The 14,842-nt window shown below is 50.3% G+C and overlaps 1 protein-coding gene across 4 annotated transcripts in view; it reads left to right on the plus strand.

The window, feature by feature from the left end:
* Oatp74d (Organic anion transporting polypeptide 74D) overlaps positions 1-14,842 on the plus strand; it is a 92,533-nt gene that overhangs the window by 28,836 nt on the left and 48,855 nt on the right. The window contains exon 1 of one of the 4 annotated variants that reach the window (XM_076316948.1): positions 7,481-7,525. The exons of the other annotated variants lie outside the window; for them this stretch is intronic. The gene's annotated coding sequence lies outside the window, so the exon portion shown is untranslated. Of the gene's footprint in view, positions 1-7,480; positions 7,526-14,842 lie in introns of those variants that run through there. 4 annotated transcript variants of the gene reach the window in all.

Genomic DNA, 14,842 nt, shown 5'->3' on the forward strand with positions numbered 1-14,842 from the left:
GTTGCGGTGGTGCGCGTACGCGTGACGAGGCTGGCTTTGGTTTCGTCGAAGGATCGGGGGTTCTCCGAAATTTCGTGAGCGCGCCAAGGCGGATTCGTCGGCCGCGAGAGGAGAGACACGGGTTTACGTATGCGGAATACGTCTCGGCGTCGCCGTCGGCGGGCGAGTTGCCATACGAAGGTCTCCTCGACGTCGTTTTCGAGCGCCGAAAGGGGGAACCCTCGTGAGCCGGCACCGTAGGAGGGAGAGCGTGGCAGAGAACGCCTAAAATCGCGCGAGTGTGCACGACCGAGCGCGCGCGCGCGCACGCGCGCAAACCACGATGCGCCCTCGCCTCGTGGAAACGCTCCTACGATCCCTTTTCGTCAATTTCCAACCTTCCGCGATCGTTTCGCGTCCCGGTTCGCCACTTTTTGCGCCCGGTTTCCCCGCACCACCTTTCGGTCCCTCGCGCGGGTTCCCGGTCGCTCGGCTCTACCCGTTCCTGTTTCCCCGCTAGGTTCTCGGTGTCCCCTTTTTCCACCTACTTTTTCCACCGGTTTCATCCTCCGCGTCCCGTCTCTCCTCATTTTTTTGCGTGTTTTTTTCTCCTCTCCCTCCGGTCTACCACCCCGAGTCTCCGGGCGTCCTTGTCCCGCGTATTGGAGCACGTCGGTGTGTTCCCTCTTCGACTCGTAGCGTTCCTGTCTCTCTCCTCGCGCCTGCCACTCTTCGTCTCCGTCGCGCTACACAAGCACGCGTGTCCCTGGCACGTGTGTCGCATCTTCGCGTCGGCCTCCCGTCTTCTCTCTCTCTCTGAGTGTCTCTCTCTCTCTCTCTCTCTCTCTCCCCGTGACTACGTAGTTTTTTGTGGCCCGCTCCTTCGCCTCGTTTTTCGGGCTCTCTCTGTCCCACCTAGGGGCCGATTTATCCACCTCGCGTCCCCGAGTTCCTTTCCCGTCCGTCGCGCCTCTCTCGGAGGGGCGAGCGGGCAGAGCGGGCGAGCGGGCAGAGCGGGCAGAGCGGGCAGAGCGGGCAGAGCGGGCGGGCGGGCGAGCGAACACGCACGCGTTAGGTATATCAGCTGGTAGTACGTGTCCGTTGGAACGTTGCTCTTTCTTCGCGAGCGGGTAAGTTTCGCGCGTACCGGCTACGCCCGATCCGACGAACGTCGCCGCGGCGCTTTTCCTCGTTCCGCGGGCACCGTGGCCCCTCGGGGATCGTTAGCTCGTTCGCCGTTTTACGTTTCGCGTTTCGCGTTTCGCGTTACGATGTTTCTCGGTTACACCGTGGCCGTTCGGGCCCGCGAGCGGTCAATGTTTCTCCGTGAACTGTTTGCTTTGGAGCCGTGACAAGAGCCGTGATCGTGTTTTCCTACGAAATTCATTTTATCGCGAACGACGACGTGTTTGCTTTCGTAGGGTTACGAGCAATGAGACGACCGATCGCGATGCCTTCTACGCGCGACCTTCTCGCGTATTTCGACGATTGACCATCGTCTCTGTAAATTAAGCGTTCATCCGTGGTTGGTTTCCGTTAAACGAGACGCGCGGACCACGGTGTACTCGCGACGCGTTCGAACCGATTCCCCCGAAAAAGTCTTCCTCGTCTTTTTACCGATACAAGACTCACTCCCGGTTGTAAATATTTATCGGTACACCTAATGTCGCTGTCACGGGTGCAAATATTTGCGAAACGCGTCGACATCGAAGCGGAAAGGAGTTCTTTCGGCAAATAAGAGAGAGGCTCCGAGTCGAGGTAAAAAAGTTCTACAATTATCTACTCGCGCGACTCGTGAAAATATTCCGAGATCGAAGATAGTCTCTTGCGTCGAGTTTGTTCCTTCGCGGTCGATATATTCCTCGTGTCCTCGTTGCGGGAAAATCAACGATGGAAGGTTGAAAATTGGTAAAAAATTGAAAAATGCTCGATGAAAAAGAAAGCTCGACTCACCCCGGACGGGGACGACAGATACCCTTCTCTCGTTTGCCGAAAAATTTCTTTCCTCCCCTGTCGAGTGTCCCGGTAGCTCGTCGTCCTCCTGGCCGATTCGTTCTCCGCGCGGGGCCAATAAACACAGGATTTCTCTGTTCGGTGTATCGGCCGCCGGTTTCCCGTCTCCGTCTCGTGTTGTGTCACTCTTCGTCGTCCGGTTGGAGCGCGTTGGTCGGAGCGTTGCTCGCTGCGAAGGGGCCAAATAACTCCGAGGGGTAAACGACTTCCACGCGTGGCGGAGCCTCGATGGAGCGCCGTGCGTGCCGGTAGAGGAGACAGGTTCGGGCATCCGGCAGACTCGGCCGATTCGGCCAGGGACCGACGTTCCAGGCTCGTTCGAAGACCATCCTGCCACGTCCTCGCCCCCTTCGGCCACCTGGAACCGAAAATCTCAAGCTCCGAGCGTGGCCGAGTAACCGATAGCTGACCCAGTTCGACTAGTCCAAAATCGTCGCGAGTGGAATTCATTCTCCGGCTCTTCGCTTCAATCTCCTCCGTGCTCGATCATTACGGATCTGGTCGATTCCAACGAGTAGAAATTTCATCGAATCGGAAAAAATATCTATTCGGATCGCTAGGTTGGAATCGTCGCGAGTAGAATTCATCTTCCACTTAGGTTTTCGTTGAAGTTTATTCATGGTCGAAGATTCTGGGTCAGGTCGATTCCAATGAGTAGAAACTTCATCGAATTGGAAAAAATATCTATTGGGATCGCTAGGTTGGAATCGTCGCGAGTAGAATTATCTTCCACTTAGGTTTTCGTTGAAGTTTATTCATGGTCGAAGATTCTGGGTCAAGTCGATTCCAATGGGTAGAAGTTTACTTCGGAGCGAAAAAATATCTATCCGGATCACTAGGTTGGAATCATCGCGAGTAGAATTATCTTCCACTTAGGTTTTCGTTGAAGTTTATTCATCGTCAAAGATTCTGGGTCAGGTCGATTCCAATGGGTAGAAGTTTACTTCGGAGCGAAAAACTATCTATCCGGATCACTAGGTTGGAATCGTCGAGAGTAGAATTATCTTTCGACTCTTAGGTTTTCGTTGAAGTTTATTCACGGTCGAAGATTCTGGGTCAGGTCGATTCGGATGGGTAGAAGTTTAATCGGATCGCAAAAAATATCTATGGATATCGCTGACTTGGAATCGTCGCGAGTGGAATTCATTCTCCAGCTCTTAAGTTTTCGTTGAAGCTTATTCGTGCTCGAAGATCTCGGTCCAGTTGATTCGGACGTGGTTGAAGTTTCAGTACCTAGGGATGGAGGTTCGATCGAATCGCAAAAAGTACCTATTTATATTGTATAAAAGTACCTATTGTAAGACGTTCTGTACGATAGGCCGGATAGTTGAAACAACTCCGAGGAGCTACAAAATTGAAGACTTTGGTAAACACAATCTTCCGAAGTCTGGTATCCAAATGTCCCTCGTGCGTTAACCGACCATTTCGACGTGTCGGATGGTTCTTAATCGTCCACGAAGTTCGAATTGTAATGAAAACACCAGATGCAAGAATCGGAGAACTCTTTTCGCCGACATTCTGAGAGACTCCGACTGGGTCGGTCGACGCGCCAACTAGATCGTGTATAAAATCCAAAGTTCGAGGCGTAGCCAAGACCAGTCGAACCAGAGAGAAAATCCCGATTTCTGAAGGTTGTAACTCGAAACTAGGAAGCGCAAGGAAGAATACGGAAAGAGCTGGAGGGTGGTGAATCTCTCCTTCGAAGGATCCGGTCGATTGATTCGCGAACCGGCTGGGTGGTCGATAGTTTCGAAAATTGAACGTTCGAGGAGAGCCAGTCCGGAGAAAAGGCTCAGAGATTGAATCTCTCTTTTGAAGAATTTAAAATACACCAATTGTTAACCAGTTAACCGGTGACAGGGATTCGAGTATTCGAAGAGATCCAAGCACGGAGGAAAGAATCAAAGAGTGTCACTTTTGACTATCGGTTAGTCGGCTAATGGAAGTCGTCGACCGCTTCGAAAACGAAACATTCCAAACGCGCCGAGCCCCAGAGAGAGAAATAGGGAAAGAGAGAGAGAGAGAATTGGTCTGGTAAATCCCACTTCCTGGTTACCGTGACTGTTGCTCCGTGAGCTCGGCGAGCGGAGCCTTGACTCGAATTCCAAATTCGAAGTTTCGCGTCCAGTTCGTTCTCGGTTTCTTTCACGGTTCGGTCGCGGTTGCGAAAGACATCGATGCAACAGTTTTCCCTATCGATTCGTTCAATTTGTCCGCGATCGCATCGAGTCGCGTGGGCGTCGCGGTTGCTCGATACCGAGCCTCGACGTCGAAATACGAGATACCGGCCGTTCCTCGGATTCCGGTGTCTCATAAACGTCCGTTCGGCTCCGAACGAGCCTTTCGATCGAACCGCCTTTCGTTCCACTTTCAGCTTTTACCCGTGCTTTTCGAGCGTGTAGCTTCCTCCGGTGGCGCGGAACGCGGCGACATTTCCCTGAAAACTCCGCGAATCGTTCCGTTTATCGAGCACGCTTTCGATGTCGTGTCTCTCGACCGTTACGTTTCTTTCTTCGTATACATCGAGCTTTCGATCGCGAAAATCACGGCCGCTCGATCTCTCGAGGGTTCGCGAGCCGGTATCGAGCAATTTCCGAAGCTGGCTCCGTAAACACCGACGGACCCTCAAAGTAGTCCCATTGGGAGTCGATGCAACGGTTCCAGCGATTCTGTCATTGTTGGAACGCCTACCGAACGCTGTTCTTTCTTCGGCACAATCATCCTCTCTTCACGAAGATTCACCACGATTGTGCCCAATCCCCCTTTGAATCTTCGTCTTCGTTCCAGAGACCGGGTAGGAGGTTTTCATCTTCCCTAAATGGAAGACGAAGACTCAAAGGAGATTCGACGCGACCGAGAAGAATCTTCGGGAAGAGACGAGGATTGTTCCGAACGGCACGAAGAAAAAAGGACCTTTTTTCGGAGGGCGTTACAGCGATGCTTGGGACCGTTCGACCTACCGAGGGGAGGGGGGTAACGGTCTTTTAAATATTTTCTTCGTTCGATAACGATTGCACTCTCGATCTTCAATTTTTGTATCTTTTGCCTTGGAACCGATCTTGCAATAGAAACTTAGCACCTCGAAACGAAAAAATTGGCAAATTGTATCAACGTAACTCGATTCTTATAATTTTAGAAGATCTCTCTCGATTTTACGAACACACCGCGAAAGAATTTCTTTTTTTTCTTATTTCGACTTGCCCTGAATTCGTACTTTGAGTTTCACCGTCTAACCCAGAACTTCGCGTATCGGTTTTCGAGCAACCTCGACTACTTTCGTTATCGGCGACTATCGGTCGCTCGGTAATGCTTCGATCGGTATTTTCTTCAAGAATGCGACGAGCTTTTCTCTCTCGTCTAAATTTTCGTCTTTCGACGAAACAGTTCCTGAATTCCGAGCAGCGCAAACGTTCCACTTTACTATCTAACACGATGCAAGTGTACCAAGTTCTTCGATAAGTTTTGTCGTTGTTTCTGTAAGAAAAAAATACTACGACCCTTCAATTTCGAAGGACCGTAAATATACGAACGAGTCGACGGATCCACGTGAAACTTCGCACGTGTTCGTCGAACGATAATACCATTTTCATAAAATTATATACATATTATTGCATACGCGCACCTTCTTCGAAAAAGATCGACTTCCGGTCGCTCGAAAGCCGAAACGCACCGAGATACCCGGATAACGCGCAAACCGTCTCGAGTCCGCATCGCGGTGGCGCAACGGGTGAAATTCTCGCAAGATTCTTCCACTCGTGGTCCCGAGTGAGAAAAGAAAAAAAGTCCCCGGTTGGTGGAACGACGAGGGCATCGCGTCAATGGACGCCGTGTTCGAACGAATCTCGACGAGGAGATCCCGTTGCGTGGGTGGTTGCCGGGTGCACCGTTTATTCCGCGAGACGGAAGTGGGTCACAGCAGCCACCATCGAGCGCGCGAATGAATAGGGGGATGGAAAATGCATCCGTGCGCATTCGAGCCAGGTAAAACGCGTATTCCTCCTTGGCCGTGCATTATTTCCGCGCGCGTTCCACGACAACGACCACGACGACGTACACGCCACGGACGAGATCTCGCGACCAGTTTCTTTCCACGGCTCGAAGTCTTTCAGCGTCTTTCCACGCTCCAATTACCGTAATCGATTTGTTTTCCGCGCCGGGGAGACACTCGCTCGAATCGTCGATTCTCCCGGCATTGTAAACCGTGCCGGTAATTACGACGAACGAGATATCTCGAAATTGTAACGATAGCTCTCGCTATACGATACGTCGAGAAGAGACGGAACGATGCGCGACTGAAAAAGAAATCGACGCCAATCAAAAAATCGCCGATCGAATCGCCTTTCAAAAATGCCAATCTCTGACCCCTCGAACGTCAACGCTTCGAGTGTTTCGTTCGGAATCGCGGTGGCAAAATTTGCTACGTTAACGCGTAGTAGGATCTATACTCCTCGTCGGCGACGTAGCCGTATATCTCGGTCGTTAGCCCGCGATTTTATACGGGATACGTTCCTTTTTCTCTTTTACGGCCGAAAATAATTACACGAGCGATACAAGGCGGGGGATAATTTATTCGAACGATGCGCGATGGAATTAAATTAGAGACTTATCCGCGCGGGACGTACAAGTTGGCTCGATGTATTTAGAATATTAGTTAGAATCGTTACTCCGGAGACAAGGGAAGCTACGGGATTTGCCTTCGACCGTACACATTTCCAAAAAATTAGTTCGACTAATAAAATCGATAACGTTCTACCATTACCCGTTGGATCGATTTACCGGAACGAAAATTGTTCCAAAAATCGAATCGATCGTGTTCAGAACGATCCTCTCGACAACGCGTTGGAAGAAGATACTATCGATGAATTTCGTCGTGTTTTTTTTTCTTTCCGTTATTTTTTTTTTTAATCACGGCCAAGAGTACTCGCGTCTGGCCGCGAGCGAGCATCCCTTTGTTTCCGAGTTCACCCCGTTCGTCGACCGCGCGGCGAGGTACAATCGACGGGCCCCGATGGGTTCTCGACGTCATTTCGCAAACATTCGCGTCGGGGCCCGTTGTTTCGCGCGTGCCCTCCGCCTCGGGACGCTCGTTCGGAAGAGCAACTTTCGACGCGAGAGGTGATTCGCCTTTTTCGGGGCCTGTCGAGCTCGCTCGCTCGCTCGCTCGCTCGCGAGCCGAGCCGAGCCGCAGCGTTATCCTCTCATGGTCCTCGGGGCCCTCCCCCCACCCCAGGCCCCTCTAATCGCGAATTCGTGACGACTCGCACTTTCACTCGGTTCGTTCGCCGTTTCTGCCTCTTTTGCTTTGCTTTTTTCTGCCTCCGCGCGGACCGACGACACACGTTCGATTTGGGAATGCGCGAGCGTGGCCGCGGAATATCGAGTGCTCTCCTGTGCCTGGCCGCGGTTGTGTGCAGTCTACGTGGGACACACTCTCGGACACGGTCACGTGCGACCACTGTGGGAAGAGGTAAACGCGAACGTTCCTACTCGCGAAACGGGGACTTTTGCCGCGGGCGACGACGCTGCTTAGAGGGTAAGGACTTTGTCGATCTTCGTCTTCTAATACGGATTCGCGACTCGCCGAACCCACTTTGCCAATTATTATACTTTTATTGTATTCATTTCTCGACCGTATATTGCTCGAAAATATTTTTCATCGATCGTAACAGTGTAGAGTAGAGTGCTTTCTCGATTTTTGGCTTCTGAAACGGATTCGCGACCCACGAACACAAATTTACAATTATTCTACATTTATTGTATTCATTTCTCGACCGCACAGTGCTCGAAAATATTTTTCATCAATCGTGCCAATGTAGAGTATAGTGCTTTCTCGATTTTTCTCTTCTGAAACGGATTTGCGACCTACGAACACAAATTCCAATTATCCTCCATTTACTGTATTCATTTCTCGACCGCACAGTGCTCGAAAATATGTTTAATCGATCGTAACAGTGTATAATATAGGATTTCCTCGCTCTTTGTCTTCTAAAACGTATTCACGGCCCATGAACGCAGTTTTTCAATTATTTTCCATTTACTGTATTTATTTCTCCACCGTACAATGCTCGAAAATACTTCTAATTTGATCGTAACAACGTAGAGTGTAGTATCGCGCGAAAAATAAAATCGAGAAGAAAACGATTTTACGGAAAGAAGAGTGAGTACAGTACCGTTCAACAGTTTCGAAAAACCTTTTTTTTTTTATTATCCTTGTAATCGAGCACCGTACGAAAATAATTGCATCTATCTCCGTAAATTTCTTCGACGAGTTTGTCGATACGGTTGCTCAATAAGGAAAGACGGAAAAAGAATCCGGACAATATTGATACCGGAAGAGACTATTCGGTGAATCGAGCTCGACACCATTTTTCCGAGAAAAGTAAGTTGCAAACCAACCGTCCATTTATATTTATTTCGCACGCAGTGTGCTTCGATCGAGCGAAATTTTTAACCAATCCGTCGAATCGTGCTCGAAACTCTTGAGCGGCAATGTACGTTCGATGAATTTGTTTTCTTACTTATATTTTAAACAAACGCGTCTCGCGTTCCGTGCGGGTTTACGCGTTGAATTTTCCTCGCGTCCTATATTAACGAAAGAACAGTGCCTCGAGGAATTAATAACGCTCGTAATAAAACTGTCGAGCGGGTCGTAAAATGTAACGGATCGAGGACACGCGTTTGACGCGATTGCTAAAGAATTGCGACCTCTTCGAAATTTGTTCCACGCGTGGATCTATCCGATGGTAATTGCATTCCCATCGGTGATGGAAGGTTACGGTACTGTGCAAACGATGACTCGGTATTGGTTCGATAGCTTCTGGTCTTGTGTCCGTGGCGATAGTCCCGAGACAATGTTGTCGGCTTCATTGATCAGAGTTGCTTTGTGTGATTAGGGTTTAGCATCGAATTGATAACGTAACCGATCGGTCCAGTTTGCGGTAATGGTTCGGTTCGAATTAATACGCTGCAATGGGATAACGAGAACGGTGGGGCTCCTCGAAGATCGAAAACGAACGTAAAGTCTTACCGTTACCTCGAACGTTGCTCGATTATACAATTCAAAATCACTTTTCTATTTTATACAACGTGGCCTGGATTTTTCTCGATAACCACGAGAACTCGATTCACGTGCAAAAGTACGAAAAATATTTGACAATCTACGCTCGAGCAAATGTTACCGGAGACGAAAAACGTGCAACTACAAAAACTGGATAAACACGATCGACCTTCTGCACGGTGCAACGAAAAGTGCATCGTTACATGTTTCGTGCGTACGATATTAGTTCCTATTCCAATTTCTATTATTTTAAATAGAGCGACAAACTACATAGTTAAAAATCGTCTTTCTAACTCAACTCGCGACAAAAGACTAGCTTCCCTTTACGCGAAACCTCGTAAGACGTTTCGCAAAGTGCAACGTTTCCTTTATGTGCATTTTCGCGGTGACTCGGGGACTCTTCGAACAACGTTCGATCTCGTGTCGATGGAATCGTCGTGAGCAGTTACTCGTATTATTTTAATCAGAGTGGAAGAAATTGGGTACGAGGGAAATTGTGTCGGTGGGGTGGTGTGGGGAGGTGGTAAGCGTTTTCCAGACGTGATCGATCGTCGACAGGGAAATCCAGCCGGGCGAAGTTCTCCAACGGTGGAAAAGCGGGGGGGCTGCACATGCGTGCCGTGTTTCGAGATGGTTGCACGTGCGTCAAGAGCCGAGGATGTCACGTTGACCCAGTTGACGGGGCTGCAAGCTCTCGGCGTTGCAACGATTCCCCGTGGTTGCGACCCGGTGCACGTGCATTCGCCTCGCGAGGCTCGAGGCACGGCCAATCTCGACCACCATGCGCAATCTTCGGCTAAAAATAACGCCGGTCCTGTTTTCCATTGAGCCGTTTGTTGATCCAAGTCGATCGATCGTCGACTTCGTTGACGTAGAAATTCAACGAGTCTCGGACGCGAGCCCGACCGAGAGGAAACTTTCGCGCGGAACGCTCGTTAATTCCGCGAACGGGAGAAACGATCTCGAACCGGGTAGTAGCTCTCGGCGCTCGAGAAGAGTCGAAAAGAACGATTTACGACCATTCGTGGAACGTGGGAACACGTTTGGTGGCTCGCGCCGAAAATAATAACCGCGTACGTGGAAAATTGGGAAAATTGAGATTCCGCGCGCGGCGGAAAATTTTAAGAAAAGAGCGAACGTTTTTTTTCCTTTCGGGAGCGGAGAACGAAAATTCCTGGACGCGATGATTCGCGAGTAACGCGTTTCGAGTTTCGATCGACTCCGGAGACGGTTCATAATTTTTGAAACGTTCGTTCGCTCGATCGAAGGTAAGGAATTATTGAAAGGAAAGTGGCTAAATTAAGTCCACTTCGAGAAACTCTTCCATCGATGAGCAAACACCGTACATCGTATCGAATGAAATAAAAGACAGGGTCGAGCGTATCCGTGGAATTATCTCGAAAAAGAATTCGAGAACTTGTGTTAAATTCTGTGAAAGTGTTCGCGGAGAGATTAGTTATCGACATTCGTCGCGTATAAAAATGTTCTCCCGGTGTCTCGGTCGGTTCGTAAGGCCTCTCGTGTATCGTAAGACTTCTCCGTTGACCGTTACTTTGGAAAACACTGGCTAGAACAGGGTCCACGAACCTCCGCGCGACCATGGTACCTACCTTCGCTCGGTTTTTGGGGTCACGCGTGGCGTGAAATATCTCGAAAAGAAAAAAAAAACCCGCTGAAAGTATCTTTAAAAGCCGGTTAATTGGCGAAGGTGATTTATTTTCCGCCAAGGACGTTAAGTTCCCGTCGAAGTTGCAAGTTCGGTTCCGCTCGATCGGTCGCGGTAGCGAAGTCTCGGCGCACGCGATGCACACCACCGCCTCGTGTGCATCTGAATCCCGAGAGCGGGTGGATAACCGTTTCAAGGTGAATTTATAGAAGACTGGCCGGATTATTTGCGGATCCGCTTCTGGGGGAATGCGCGTGGCATCCGCAAGTTTGTTTAGGTTGACACGCGAAGCTTTGGCCCTCCGTTTTAACGCGGTGTCCTCATTGTCTCCTCGTCCGGGGGATCGCGCGCAGTTTAAAATACATTTCGGACGAATTAACGCGTACAGAGTCGTCGAGTACGGTCAAGATTACGACGGAGCTGACTAAATTCAAATATCGTAAATTCGACGTCGAACGAAAACGGTTCTTTCGAGAGGGAACGATCGAGAGATGCGAAAATTCGTAATTAATTGAACAGAGAAGGGAATCTCTTCGAGAGGGAAGGATCCAGGGACGATTGACAAATAACTCGACTCTGGTGGGTGCCTCGGGTCTCTCTCGACCCATCTCGTTCTCGCAATTACGCTCTCGAGATCGTATTTATAGACGCTTCTGTGTTTTCTCGTTCCCCTCGTTCGACTGCGAACCGAAGAATATTTCATCGAAATAATCTCGCGCGTACAATCGAACGGAAGATTCTCCGGTTAAGATTAATTAACGGGACGGTAGTTGTTTCTCTCGGAACGGTTCGGGGACACGGTTGAAAGAATCTCTACCGTTATAATTGTAAAGCGAACGCGTAGCTAAGCGCGCCTAAACGAAAACAACCGGGACCGAACATCCCGGAAGAAACGAGAAAGCGGTCGGTCGGTCGGTCGCCGCTTAAATTTCAGGAGTCGAATTCTTCGGTTAATGCAAATTGATCACTCGCGTTCGCGGCTGCTTTCCCTCTCGATTTCTCTTTTTACTTTTAAAGCGTAAAGCGACAATATTTAAATATATTATTGGTGAAAGGATCCGTAGGTATGCGGTGTCGTTAAGATAATCAGCCGAATATGTTTCTGGCTCTCCTCGATTTTTCTCTCTCTTTCTCTCTCCGTTTCTTTCGGTTTCGGAGATAACGGCTCGCTTTCGTCCACGATTTGCGCAACGATCGTCGTGGGACGAGCCCGATTTCGACCATCGAAATATATTTTCGTGTACACCTCGTGGCCTTTCGCCGCCTCGAAAGCGAGCAACGGACCGTTTCCGTGTACACCGTGGACCGGCCGAGATTTCGAATAAATTTCGATCCTCGCGTCGTTCGGGGAGCCGTGGAATTCGCGGTTATACCGAATCGGTTTCGTCGTTGAAATATCGAGCTTCTCTCCCGGCACGCTCGATGCTTTCCTTTCGCGTGCTGGCGTCTCCGCTGCGCGTGCACCGATAAGGGTTTATGCGTTTGAAAATCTTTATAGGGTTCGTTCGCGCGACCGTAAAGGCACAGGGCCGGTGATCGTAAACGCGGCCGCGCCGCCTTAATGATCCTCGATAATTCAACGATTACGGGTACGCTCGATCGTCTCGTCGATTCTCGTGTCTCCGTTTTCTGGCTAGTGCTAATTGAACCGTACTATCCTAACGAATAGTTCCGTCACGGATCGACCATAGATATTTCCACTCTCCTCCGTTTAATCCCTCCCATCTGAGATCGTTTTTAAATTTTTCTATATTTTTTAGCCTCTCCCGTGTCGACGAGACTCTACGAACCCACCGAACCGATCCTTTCGCGTTTCTTCGATGAAAAATAGTCACAGTGGTTCCGAGCTCGATATTTCTCTCAACTTTGGATCATTTCGGGACTCGTTACTTCCTCGAGATCGTTTCCTAATTTTCTCATATTCCTCCCAGCCTTCTGTATCGACGAGTAAACACACACCTCGCGCATCTTTTATTCGTTTCTTAAATCGAAGACAATCCGTATAAATCTTCCCCGGCTTGATATTCATCGTAACTTTCGGGTCGTTTTATTGCCTCGAAGTCGTCGTTTCCTCGTTATTTTTCGACAGTTCCGCGTCGAAATTTCTCTCCTCGAACGATACGAATTCATTGCGGTGATCTCTGAACACGATATTTCTCGTAACTTTCCGTCTAAGTGGTTCGCGTTACGCCCTCGAAATCGTTTCTCGAATTTGTGACGTTTCTCTTGTTCCTTTTATTAATTTCTCCAAACGACGAGTCTCTCGTAGCCTCCCGAAACTGAACCTTCGAGGCAACTTCGAGTTCTCGTCACTTTTACATTCTCTCTTGAACCTGTACTCTCTCTCGTTTCGAATAACGAGAAAACATCGTCCTCCCTGTAAATTCATCGTTCACGACCGTGTGTCTGCGCGCGATTCCTCCTCGAGGAACAACATCGCGGCGCGTAAAATTTCAGTTTCGGTTCGCTCGTAGTAAACACGCGTCCAGGTTCGTCGTACGTCGAACGATTCATCGATCGTGGTGTTTTTCGCATCGAGTCACGATACACGGTAATTGTCATTTACGAAGACGAAGCGTACGGTTCCGCGGGTCGCTCTCGCGCTCGCGCGAAGTCGAAGCGGAGTCGAGAAGTGGGCTCAATTGAGGAATATTGTTCGGCTTCGCGAGATCGGACCGACGTGGAGGCGAGGCTTTATTGCGCTCCCCTGTGTCCTCCTTTCGCGCGAATCTCGTTTCGGGGGGGGAGGATGAGGATGAGGAGGAGGAGGAGGGCGATATCCGAGAGAATAATCCGCGCGCGACTCTTTACCGGGAGAGGGAGGGCTGCGGAGGAAAAAAAAAGAAGAAAAAAACCCGAGGCTGAACCCTGGTCTCTCGGAGCGCGTATCTAGGCCGATGCACTCGAAATCTCTCGATACACGCGTCCGCGGTGCACCGAAAACGAGTGCACTGTATCCCCGTGAACGAGAGAGAGGGGCCAACGGAGGGGGTTGCGCGAACCCGGAGCTCCTGAAAAAGAGGGTAGTGGGTGCGAGAAACGTGGAAGGGTTGCGAACGTGGAACGGGGAGGAAAGGGGCGTCGGACGAGAAGAGAAGGGGCAACGGAATGAGATGTAGCGATCGAGAGGGAGAGAGGGGTGGGAGAGAGCTCCGGAGAAGGGAGAACGGTTCGAGAAGACGACCGTGGGGGGGTAAAAGAGGCACGGGAGAAGAAAAAAGGATCCAGAAACGGCGAAAGAGGGCTCAATGGGGGAACGGGGGAGGTATCGGATAAGGGGAGCAGGGAAAGAGGGAAAAAGACGGTCGACGGTTTGCAACGCAAAACGGAGCGGGCAAAAAAGAGCGCGCACAGGTACCGGGAGGTAAAAAAGAAACCGAGAGGAAAAAAGAAAAGGAACGTCCGAGCGGGGAACGTCCCGGAGAGAGAACGAGGAGGACTGCGGAAGAGACGGTGAGAGAAGGGCCGAGGGGAGCGAAAAAAACCGAGAGTGGAGCAAAAAACGAGACAGTTCGGTGCAAGGGAACGGGAGCGAGAAGGGGAGGAAGAGTGGCCGCCCACGCTCGCGGAGAGCGAGGAGCGCGCTTTGCTCGGTGCTTTTACTCGGGCGAAGCGCGATGTCGGCGAACCGTGTGTCCCAAAGTAGGTCAGGTCTCAATGGCGGTGCCGCAGAGCGGCCAGTGTCTACGTGCATGCGCACACGCCCGGCCAATGCACATGCAGCCCGCCCGGTGCAACGTGCCGCTGCGCTCTTCTATCTTTGAACTATGCGCGCCGAACATCGTCGTCCGACTCGAACCCTTTTTCCTGCTACGCTGCGTATCGCCGCGTGCCGGCCTACTATTCCCTACCCCTTTTACAGCCTCGACGACTTACCGTCATTTTCACCCAATCGCCGAGGACCGAGCTACCGGACCCGGAGAACGTTTCCCGAAACGTTCCCTGGACTTTCTGTGGGTTTTCTTTTTTCTTTTTTCTTTTTGTAAACTTCTTTTGTTTCCTTTTTTCGGAACGGTCGGCCCTTCGAAGAGAGGACCGACGATGACTATTGTCGGGGGGATCTTTGGTCGTTAGTCTCTTCGAGTGGATACGGAGAAACTTTGGATCGTGGATGGAAAAGGTGTACG

This window comes from Ptiloglossa arizonensis, chromosome 7 (assembly GCF_051014685.1).
Source record: "Ptiloglossa arizonensis isolate GNS036 chromosome 7, iyPtiAriz1_principal, whole genome shotgun sequence".
Lineage (NCBI taxonomy): Eukaryota > Metazoa > Arthropoda > Insecta > Hymenoptera > Colletidae > Ptiloglossa > Ptiloglossa arizonensis.